Source organism: Haliaeetus albicilla, chromosome 5 (genome assembly GCF_947461875.1).
Source record: "Haliaeetus albicilla chromosome 5, bHalAlb1.1, whole genome shotgun sequence".
Classification (NCBI taxonomy): domain Eukaryota; kingdom Metazoa; phylum Chordata; class Aves; order Accipitriformes; family Accipitridae; genus Haliaeetus; species Haliaeetus albicilla.
The window spans coordinates 10,335,977-10,345,848 of NC_091487.1; positions in this window are offsets into that span (position 1 = coordinate 10,335,977).

Genomic DNA, 9,872 nt, shown 5'->3' on the forward strand with positions numbered 1-9,872 from the left:
GCTGAGCCCTGTGGTGGTAAGAGAAGGAGCTGCCATCGGCATCCACGATCTTCCCCAATTAGCAATCTACTCCAGCGCATACCCTGCAGTCAAATCCAAGGTCAGCATTCGGGGGGTTGCTCAGTTTGCAGTCAAGTCATAAAACTGGGCATGACCTTCCCAAAGATCTCTTCAAGCACGTCATCTAAGACTCAAGGAAGCATTAACTTGCACTATTGCTATTCCAGACATTAATCAGAGCATGTATTGCAGACAGTCTCCTCAGCAGCGTGCTTATGTGAGTCGTATTTGTTTTATGGCTGTCCTGCTGATTTCTCCCCGATAACGAGACCCTGTGTGCGCTGGAGTATTTGTGAGTATATATTGTAGCAGCTAGGGCCATTGTCAAATCGTCCTACCAAATGGATAGGCTCGTAGCACTAAGCTGCATGTATAAATTACATATTAACTTGTTGTATTTGCTATAACACGGCTATCAATAAGGATACACCAATCTAGCGACACGCGTTAAGAGCGTAAAGGACTCTGCAGAGGTACCGCTGGCACAGGTCACATTCGACTCCGCAGCAAGAGCTTGCAACATCCCTGTCCGAACCAGCCAGGCATTTAATATCACACCTGTACTCCAGCTCCCTCGTCAGCGGCTGGGAGATGGCTTCTTCGCAGTTATTCTTCTTCTACAGTTTCACTCAGCTTGCCTAACCCTCAACTTCTGGTTGGTTTTGTTACAATCTGCCGTGTTCTGGATTTTTAGAAATGGTAAATGAAGGTGCTTTTTCAGCCTTTAAAAATCTATTGGTTTTTTTCCATAAAGGCAGCACACTTCTTGGTTTGCAGTGGTGAAGGAAATTTGCATGGTGTGGATAAGGCACACTCTCCTCTTTGAGAGGGTTTTTTTTTCCTTTCGCTCTTGCTACTCACCCTGGCAGCCATATTTTAATGTTGCTTGGGTTTTCTTTGGCGCATTCAGAATATAATATACATTTACTTTAAAAAAATCTAATGCAATTTAACATGTTATTTCCATTTTAATATTTGCTCTATTTATTTATCCATCCCCAGGAAGGAAATCTGAGAGCCCACGTTATAAATCAACAGGTGTATAGAAGTTTGTAGCAGGATATATAGAGAATGACAGTGAAAGGCCATAAATAAGTGTGGACAGTAAGAGACAAAATTGGTGTCTGCTTTGGGACCAGGCGTAAGATTTATCAGGCCCAGACAAAAGTCTTTAAATCAGAAGCTGATGTATTCTCAGATAAGCTGAGCAGCACTGGTAGGGTCCAGTGTAGAGTTACTAATTTCTTGTCAAAGAAGACGCTCTTAATTGGCGTTGCTCTATTTGTAAGCAAATAATACACCCTGTTAACAATGCACTTTATTTTAGTAACTCCCAGAAGAAAAGAGGGCTAAATACTGCAGAAGTGTTTTGCTAGATTAGGACTGAGAAAGCTCACAATGGAAATCCTTGCTAAGCAAAAATATAACCTAGAATAAAGGGCTTCGTACTAGCAATGTTCTGGTGCCAGTTTAGCAACAGTTCCTCAGAAAATATTTTGTCCCAGGATAATCAACTTTACCTCCAGCTATTACCCTGAGCTTTGTAGGGCGGAGAGTTGGTGTACCTATCCCGCTGTCTGCAAAAGGTCTCTGAAGCAGGATCCTCTCTTGGGACTTGTGGGGTTGGCTGAACATATTCTTAGAACAAGTGTTGTGATCCTCATTAGATTAATCCGCAATCTCAGGGCATAAAAGACTATCTTTTCCCATGTGTGTGGCATATAATCTTGGTCTTCTCTTGATTTTGGCTTTTCCATGGGGTTTCCAAATCAACCCCACCTGAACAAATACAAGCAAGCGTAAGCATCCCGGATGCCAGTTAAAATAATAAAATCCCAAGCATCTCATTTTTCTCTATTGCCCATACTAAAATCTTCACGTGCTACACAGTTCGCACCATCATGACTACAATCACATTGCTGTTGGCCTTAGCGATGCCTGCTTCTGCCCTCTCGAACCCATCCAGATAACTACAGCAATCACCTCTACTATTTATCCTTTTATCAGGTACTGAATCACACCCAAGCTCCTTGCTCCCACCTCCAAGACCCTCTGTAATTTGGAGTGCTCACACTGGCACCATCTTCTAACCTCCCTGGACATTTTCTTCTTCCCTCACCCCTGTATCCTTTTTGTGCTGTCATATTGGGCTCCTTCGTCATGGGCGTCTGTCTTGCTCTTAGCCGTGCCTCCACCTTTCTTTGGTGGCGTTCTCCTCAGTCTAGTCGGAGGAGCTGGGATGAGGATTTGGGGAGAAGCGGCGCTGGATAGGAAGGATTTTGGCGTGAGTTTGGGAGCTCTGTGCAGAGAAAAGCTGGGTTTGGTGTGCTCCCAGCCTCTGCTCGACTCCTTTGGGAGCCTGGATGCCAAACCCGCGCCTCTGAGAGCAGTCCAGCCCCCAGGGATGGAGAGAGAAATGGGAGGCTGGGGCTGGGGAGAGCAAGACAGACCATTTTTCTAGTCAAAAAGAGCTGCTCTTGTCTCAGGGCTGTATAGTAGCCATCACACTGGTCGCTCCACTTCCCCTCTGATGTATTCCAGGTAGAGGGGAAGTCCAGAGAATGTCATGTAAGAAATGCAAATAAAAATATCTTTCTAGACTTCCTTCTCTTATGTACTGTCTGCCAAACCCTTCGCTTCCCTCCTTTACTGTTTTGCCTATGGATGTCACTTATGCTTTTATCTTGCTCTTCTGGTAAAAGAAGAAGTACTTGCTGCGAGTTTACATAACTTGCCTTTTACTACTCTGGAAATGAATGTGGAACTTTGGTCTTAATTAGACTCTCAGAGTAAGTCCTGTTTTAATGAATCACTGAAATACGTGAATAACATTAAGCTTCAGAATACGTCTGCAGAGTTGGATATTTAAAGCTGGTCGCCCGGCGGGGTCTATGGGGAGACAAGCGCTTAGCACCCAGGTGAAGGTGTAGTAAGGGGGAAGGGACTCCCTGAAACTGGGGCATAGATTTGAATTTAGCTGCAGGTAGACCTCTCTGCTTGTGGAAGAGTTTTGATTTCGGAGCCCTTACTTGTGTACTGGACACTTTGCTCCTGCATCGCGGGTTCACGGTGCAATGAAGTGACAGAATTCACAGCATCGGGGGTTCAGGCTGCAGTTCGAGATCCAGGCTATGAGGTTACTGAGTTCCTCCTGCAGCCCAGCAAAGAGCCTGAGCTCCACCGGCACCTGTGGAGGAGAAGGTTTTTAGTAGTTCGCTCCTGGAAACACAATGGGATGGTAGAGATGTCAGAAAATGTGCAAAACCTTGGGAAAAAATACTAGTTCATTAAGATGGACTCCTGATGCATTTGCAAAGTGTCAGTCTTGTCTGGTGAACCCGGTGGCACTTAGTAAAGAGTATTTGGAAAAAAGGCTTCCAAAAGACACCCGGCACCATGCTTAACTGGAGGTCAGCCTGAAACAGTAAGTGAAAGGAAACAACCTGCAATGGTAATTGCCTGCCGGGGACCTTTGGGCGTTACTGGTAGGATGTCATCTGGTCAAAACAGAAGGACCACTGTCGTGGAAATGGTGCTGGTGACAGTATGTTCCATTCGGTATACAAAGGGGTTTTGCAGAAGTTGGCACGATGGTGAAATATTCCTTTGCAGAAATCAAAAAATGGACTTAAAGTAAAACTCAACAGACTAGGAGAGTTGCAGAAGAAGTAGCAGTGGGCCAAAACTCCGTGGCTTTTACATCTCCCTTAGTTTGGCTGAGCTTCAAGACCCCGATTTGAGGATGTGCCTAGATGGTCCATTTGGCTGGGGTGACTGTAGGACCCTAGTTTGCGTAGCCAGCAGCGTACACAAAGTGATGTGCTGCTGCTCATGTCTGCCTTTAATTCCATAGTCCAAAAGGCTAAGTACTTATTTGCAGCTGAGTGAAGCAGAGATAGCCTCCAGCTCAAGTCCAGAGCAACGTTCAAACTACACCTTTGTAACTGGGGTACTGTCAGGCTCTCTGCTGTGTCTCAGGGATGAATATGGGGGAGGATTTGTGACTACACACATTTAGACCAGACTTGTAAGAAGGCAGGGAAAGAAAAGGAAAGCACAAGTCCTTTTAAGGTCAGTTCTAATACAAATCCCCTGAATTTGGGGGTTTTGTTTGGTTATTGGGAGTTACATCTGAACTCTCCCAGCCCTTCCAGCGCTGCATTTGATGCAGAATCAATACTGAGAAGACCAGCTCTGATGCAGAAACTGAAATCCAAACAATATGCCTCTCCTAACTAGGAGATCAGATTGCCGATTTAACTCATGTCTACAGGTAAGGTGGGCAAATATAGAGAGATTTATGTAGAGGAGAGATTGGAAAGAAAGAAATTGCAAGTTAAATGGTGTTTGAAGTGATAGGGAACTCTGGGGAAATAGGCAAAACCTGAAGAGCAGTGAAAGGATGAAAATGGTGAAGTTCTCTAGAGAGGCTGAAAAAAGTACATTTTATTTACTGGAAAAATAAGATGGGTAAAGGCTAAATCCCACAATCCTTTACTCATGCAAGGAATCCTGTTGACTTAAATACTTGTGTAAAAGTATTTCTGTGGGTAAAGGATTCGTTGGACTGCATCCAAAACCCGGTTAAGGTTGATGTTTTCACAGAGACGGCAGTCTTTCGTATGCCACCCGGGGTAGTAAATGACAATCATGGGACACATTTTACAGGATGCACCAAATAAATAAAAAAAAAGCCAACCCTTTGCCTAAGTACGTGGGAGGTTCGGGGTGGCGGGGGGCTAACAGGAAGGTGACTCAGTGACCTGGGAGGCAGGGTCGGTGGTTACGACTCTGCCGCGGCCGAGTGTGGACCCTCGGCCGGAGAATGCTGCTGCCAGCACAAACTCGCACAAGTTGTTTTGGCGCCTGGCCTAGAACAACACTGGGCTGTTTTTTCCCTTTTGTGCTCGACTCCGTTGCACTGGGACAATGTGAGATTTTTAATTTTATATGCAGAAGGAAGAAAGAATGCAACCTTTTTTCTTTTTTTTTTTTTTCTTCCTTTTTCTCACTGTACTTGTCTTTGTGTGTGGCAGTGCTACAAAGCCAGGTCAGCAAATACTTTATTCCAGCGACAAGTTTTTGTGCAAAGGACACGAGGTGTGACTGTGAGTGACCAGGGCACCTGTAATAGTCACAGACAGAAGAGAAAACCCAGGATGTGCTGCCCCCACCTTTAACTTTCTGCAATGGGTTCTTCAGCTGCGGGCTGCCAGGTCCGGCTGATACAGAAAGAGGGAGAGAGCAATGAGCGGAGCAGGAGAAGGGAGGTTTTGGATGCTTAAATCCTGATAGACAAATGAGATAAACAGTCCCGTCTACCCCGTGCCCTGCTCTTGGCACCAATGACTCAGGGAGCCAAGCTGCAAATCTTGCACTTGTCCAGGTGTGCCTGGATGGAGATGAATAACTGGCCATGCATGACGCTTCCCACATCTTCAGCGCAGCCGTCGGAGTGTCCCTTGCTCATGCCTGCTCAGCAGCACCAGGAAGGGCTCCGCTCTGCCTGCGTAAACCCAGTCTGAGGTAACTGGAGGAAGAATTGCTCATCGCCCTCGTCCTCCTCCAGGACTTTGCAGAAGGTGCCGTGAACGTGCACAGCCCCAGTGTCATTGAGGCTTAATGCTAGGCAGGTGCTCTCTGGATCAGGACCTAAATGGTTAATTTTCAAGTGGCTTCTTAGAGCAGATGTTCCCATGTGTATCCCCTCCTTCCCTCTTCTGACACATTTCCTACACAAACAGCAGATTGCATTGCTGCTGTCCTTTTGATCTGCGGGAGGGGGAGGAAAATCCCACACAAATGATATTAGTTCTCTTTTCAGGAAGGCTGGTGATGGGACGTACGGGCATGTGCCTGCCTCCCACCTCTCCCTGCCCGGATGTCTTTTCTGGGACTTTCTTCTTCAGCCTCTGCCCACCTCTGGAGCTGCTTTTAAGGTTGCTTACCTTAAAGTCTGGAAGGAAAGAGGAGGTAAGGTTGGACAAATTGTGGAAAAATGATGATTGCAAAACATTGCTGTCTGTCTAAACACGTACAGGGGCTGGGGTATAGGCTGATCTGTCTGCTGCCACGCTGCTGGCACTTATGCGGTGCCTCGCACTTGTGTACCTGCACTCCTTGCGGGCACTGATGAATTAAGCCACACCACATGGGTAAGGCTTAAGGTCTTACCAGACAGGAGACTGTCTTTGAGCTTGTGTCCGAGACCATTCCCAATCCCCGAGTTGCTGTCCAGGCTGGTGGGATGTTGACCCCCATGCCCGCGTAGCCTCAGGGTGGTTGCAGAGGGACAGCTCTTGCAGCCTGGGTGCAAGGCGACTCAGGGAGGGGTGGCAGGAGCCTGGAGCATCAGATCAGTGCGGGGAGATCAGTCTTTCCCTCGTTCTTCCAGAATAAGAACCAGGGACAGCAGATAAACTTGGCAAGACAGCAGGTTCAGGGTGAATTAAAGGAGGTGATTCTTTATGGGATTGTAGTTAAGGCGTGGATCTCCTTGGTACAGCACCTTCAGGGTGCCAAGACTGCATGGGTTTGGAGGACCATGAGAAAATTTCATGGTCAATAAACTCACCAAAAGGTGTTAAACTCAATGCATTCGTTTTGGCTTAGAAAGCCACACAGTGTTGACAGTGTGAAGAATATTCTGGGGAAGCATCGCTAATTGCTCACCCTGTTCTTACATTCGTTCCTCCCTATCACTGCTGTTCTTTCTTGGGGAGAAGACACTGGACTAGGTGTACCCTTGGTCTGCCCCAAGGTGGCCTTTTTTTCTATTGTTATCTTGAGATACGGAAGAAAGCTTGCTTGTGCTCTGCTACTGGTGGCAGTTGCAGAAGCCTTCTGGACGTACGGTGGAGATGATGGGGGCAGGTGTGGTGGCCACTGATTTTTCTAGCATTGTCCTCCTAATTCCTTGCTGTGACTTGACTGGTGTGAAAAAGGCAAACCGTTCTGCCTGAGCTTTTTCCTAGAAAGACCAGGCATCGTTGTTCAGGAAGAGCCTTTGGGATGGCTGGGATGCTTAAAGCTGCTGGTGTCACTGGCCTTGCCACAGCAGCCGGGTGGATGCGCTGACAGGGGGCAGGACGCATGCGTGAACTAGCCTAACACTGAGCTGGCTGCTGCTGAGAAATCTACATGTAGCCAGTGGAGTTTCGGAAATTGGATCTTTTTCTTCATTTAATTTTGTCTTCTTTCCCTGCTTTCACATCATCCTCATTTCTAACCCCCAGCAGTAGGCGTATAGTATCAGGGCTCTCTCCTGTTGTCTTTGGAGGCTTCTGTAACAAACACCTGATTATTATGAGAACGATGTTCCTTGAGGCAGGGGATGGGAAGGCTCAAACGTGACACTGTGACCAGCCAAAACAGCAAGCCAGGCAGTGACTGATTGAAATGCTCTAAATAATAAATTCTTTTAACCCAAAAACAATTCCAAAGAGACTCAGCGTATTTGCAGATGTTATTCATATAGAAGGAGAGTCAAATATCATCCAATAACCCACTAAGCCTGACTTGCTCACTGGCTTAGAGAGGATACACTAAGCTTCGCGCTTTATTTCACTCGGTTTCTTGAGCTTATAACCAGAACCAGGCAGTTTGCAGCAGTCAGCCCACACGTTCCATTCACCTCCTTCTTCTGCAGTTAAAATTGTTAAAATTGCTCAAGAGTATGTAATGAAACCATCTCTGCGTGGCTGTTCACCAGCATTTCTGCAGAGGCATAAAATACGCGTGGATGCTGGGTGGGTCTGTGCGGTTGTGCGTATCGGGGAGGGTGCACGCAGCGATGCGGGCTGGCACGGGCAGTGCCAGCATCTCTGCTTTCCCAGCACCAGAACATCTGCCCCTGGCACAGGGCACCGGCTCTCGGGGTGAGCCCAGCCCTTTGCAGCAGTTGGGAAAAAAAATACACGCAGCAGCAACAGGCAGCAGTGGGGAAAGAACAGACTTGTCACACTCCTGGAAAGAAAAGGGCAGGTTGCTTTTCTTTCACGGCACTTCAAATGCAGCAGCTTTTCTGGTTGTGTTTGGGATATTTCTTAGATGGCAATTTCCTGATATCCCTGGATTTCACAAATTTCTGATATTTAGTGTTTCACCTTGGCTCCAAGGGAAGAAAGAAACCTGCCCACTTCTTTGACTTCCCCATTTACAACTTCTCATTATTTCTTCATTGCAACCCATCAAGTGAACTCTTGTTTCAAAAAGTATGGGGGTAGAAAAGCTAGAGTTTGCTGTGCTTTCATTTCCCTGTAACTTTTCTGAAGTTGATGAAATGATGAGAAGTTAGAGACTGAAAAGAAAAGCAGTCAGGAAAATGGGGACAAATTAATCCCTCCCACTCCTCACCCTGGCATCTCCCCAACATCTTTCATTTTATTTTGTTCAGCAATAACAACAATAGGAAACAGAATTATTTATCAAGTAATCAAATGTCCTTTGTGAATGCTCAAACAAGTGATTTTTTTAGTTTATTTCCGTAAGTATTGGGCTTCGTTGCTATACATTCTCAGGGCTATTCCAAAGGGGGGCTGTCTTTTGGGAGCACACATTTAGTTGAAAGGACACCAGAGCTGCCTGAAGCAAATTCATTTCAGAAGAAATAAGGTGAGGGAGGAGAAAAATGGGAAAAGTTAAAAATAAAAGCTTTGGAGAAAAGCAGGTTATGGTAGGCACGGTCCCAGCCACCAGGAGCTCAGGCTGAATACAGGAGACAAGGATTCACCCAGAAGCATGGGAAGACTGGGGTCTCCACATACCATGCAGGTACACTTGCTCTTAGATATTATTGTGTCCATCAGACCATATTACCTCTACGATATCGGTAAAAGCTGAAAATAATTTCTTTGTGCCTTTCCCAAAGTTGCTGGCATCCCTTGTTCTCCCCTTGTGGCTGGCCCGTCGCATGGTACAAGCTCTGCTTCCCAGCTTTTACAGGTTGTCCCGGGAGTGTTACCGGAGCTCAGGGCTTAGGTGGTCGCCCTTCACATCAGGAGACCATATGATGCATTTCAGCATTTAAAAAGATAATTTTATCAGTTTCATTGCCTTGTGTGTAATGTATATTTATGAAGTGTGTGTCCGTATGATTTCTACCACTGAGCTTCTAACCCTGTGGCAGCCCTAAGGCTTAGTAGACTTACACGCAGCAAGACTCAAATTCTTTCCTTTTAACATCAAATCATTCATTATTGTGTGATTTATTCAAAGGCTGCAGCATGGAAAGTAAGAAATGCCCATTGTTGCCAATAATATAATCACATGTGGGGCTTAATCCTGTAAACATGCATAAGTAAAGTTACTTATATATCTAAATCTTTGGTGCATGCAGCCATTTGAATAAACTCCTCAGCCTGAACGTGCATCTGTACAGTATTTAATGCGAAGGGTTTGAGCCAGCCTGGGGTCTTTGTGCTAAATATATAATAATTATCATAATGAGGGTATTAATGATTTATTTGTGTGCTGTTCTTACATCTAGTGCCAATATTATATAGGATGCGTATCTGGGAAGAATTTAGCCCTTCGTATTTTATATCTGTAATAATCCATGACTGAGTTGCTGGATTCCATCTCATTTGTATATGCCATATTTTTTTCCAGAACATCTGTTTAAACCCACACTGGATAGCTGCCAGATTAGTGGAAAGGATATGGTATAAAGAAGACTTTTGTTTCCTCCGAGCAAGGAGGAAAAATAAGTTACAAGTCGGTGCATATTGCCGAGAAGAAGCAACTTTTTCTCTCCAGAAGCAGATGTCCTGTAGTGTTTGAAAATGAAATGTTTTTGTGTCTCGCAGGCAAAG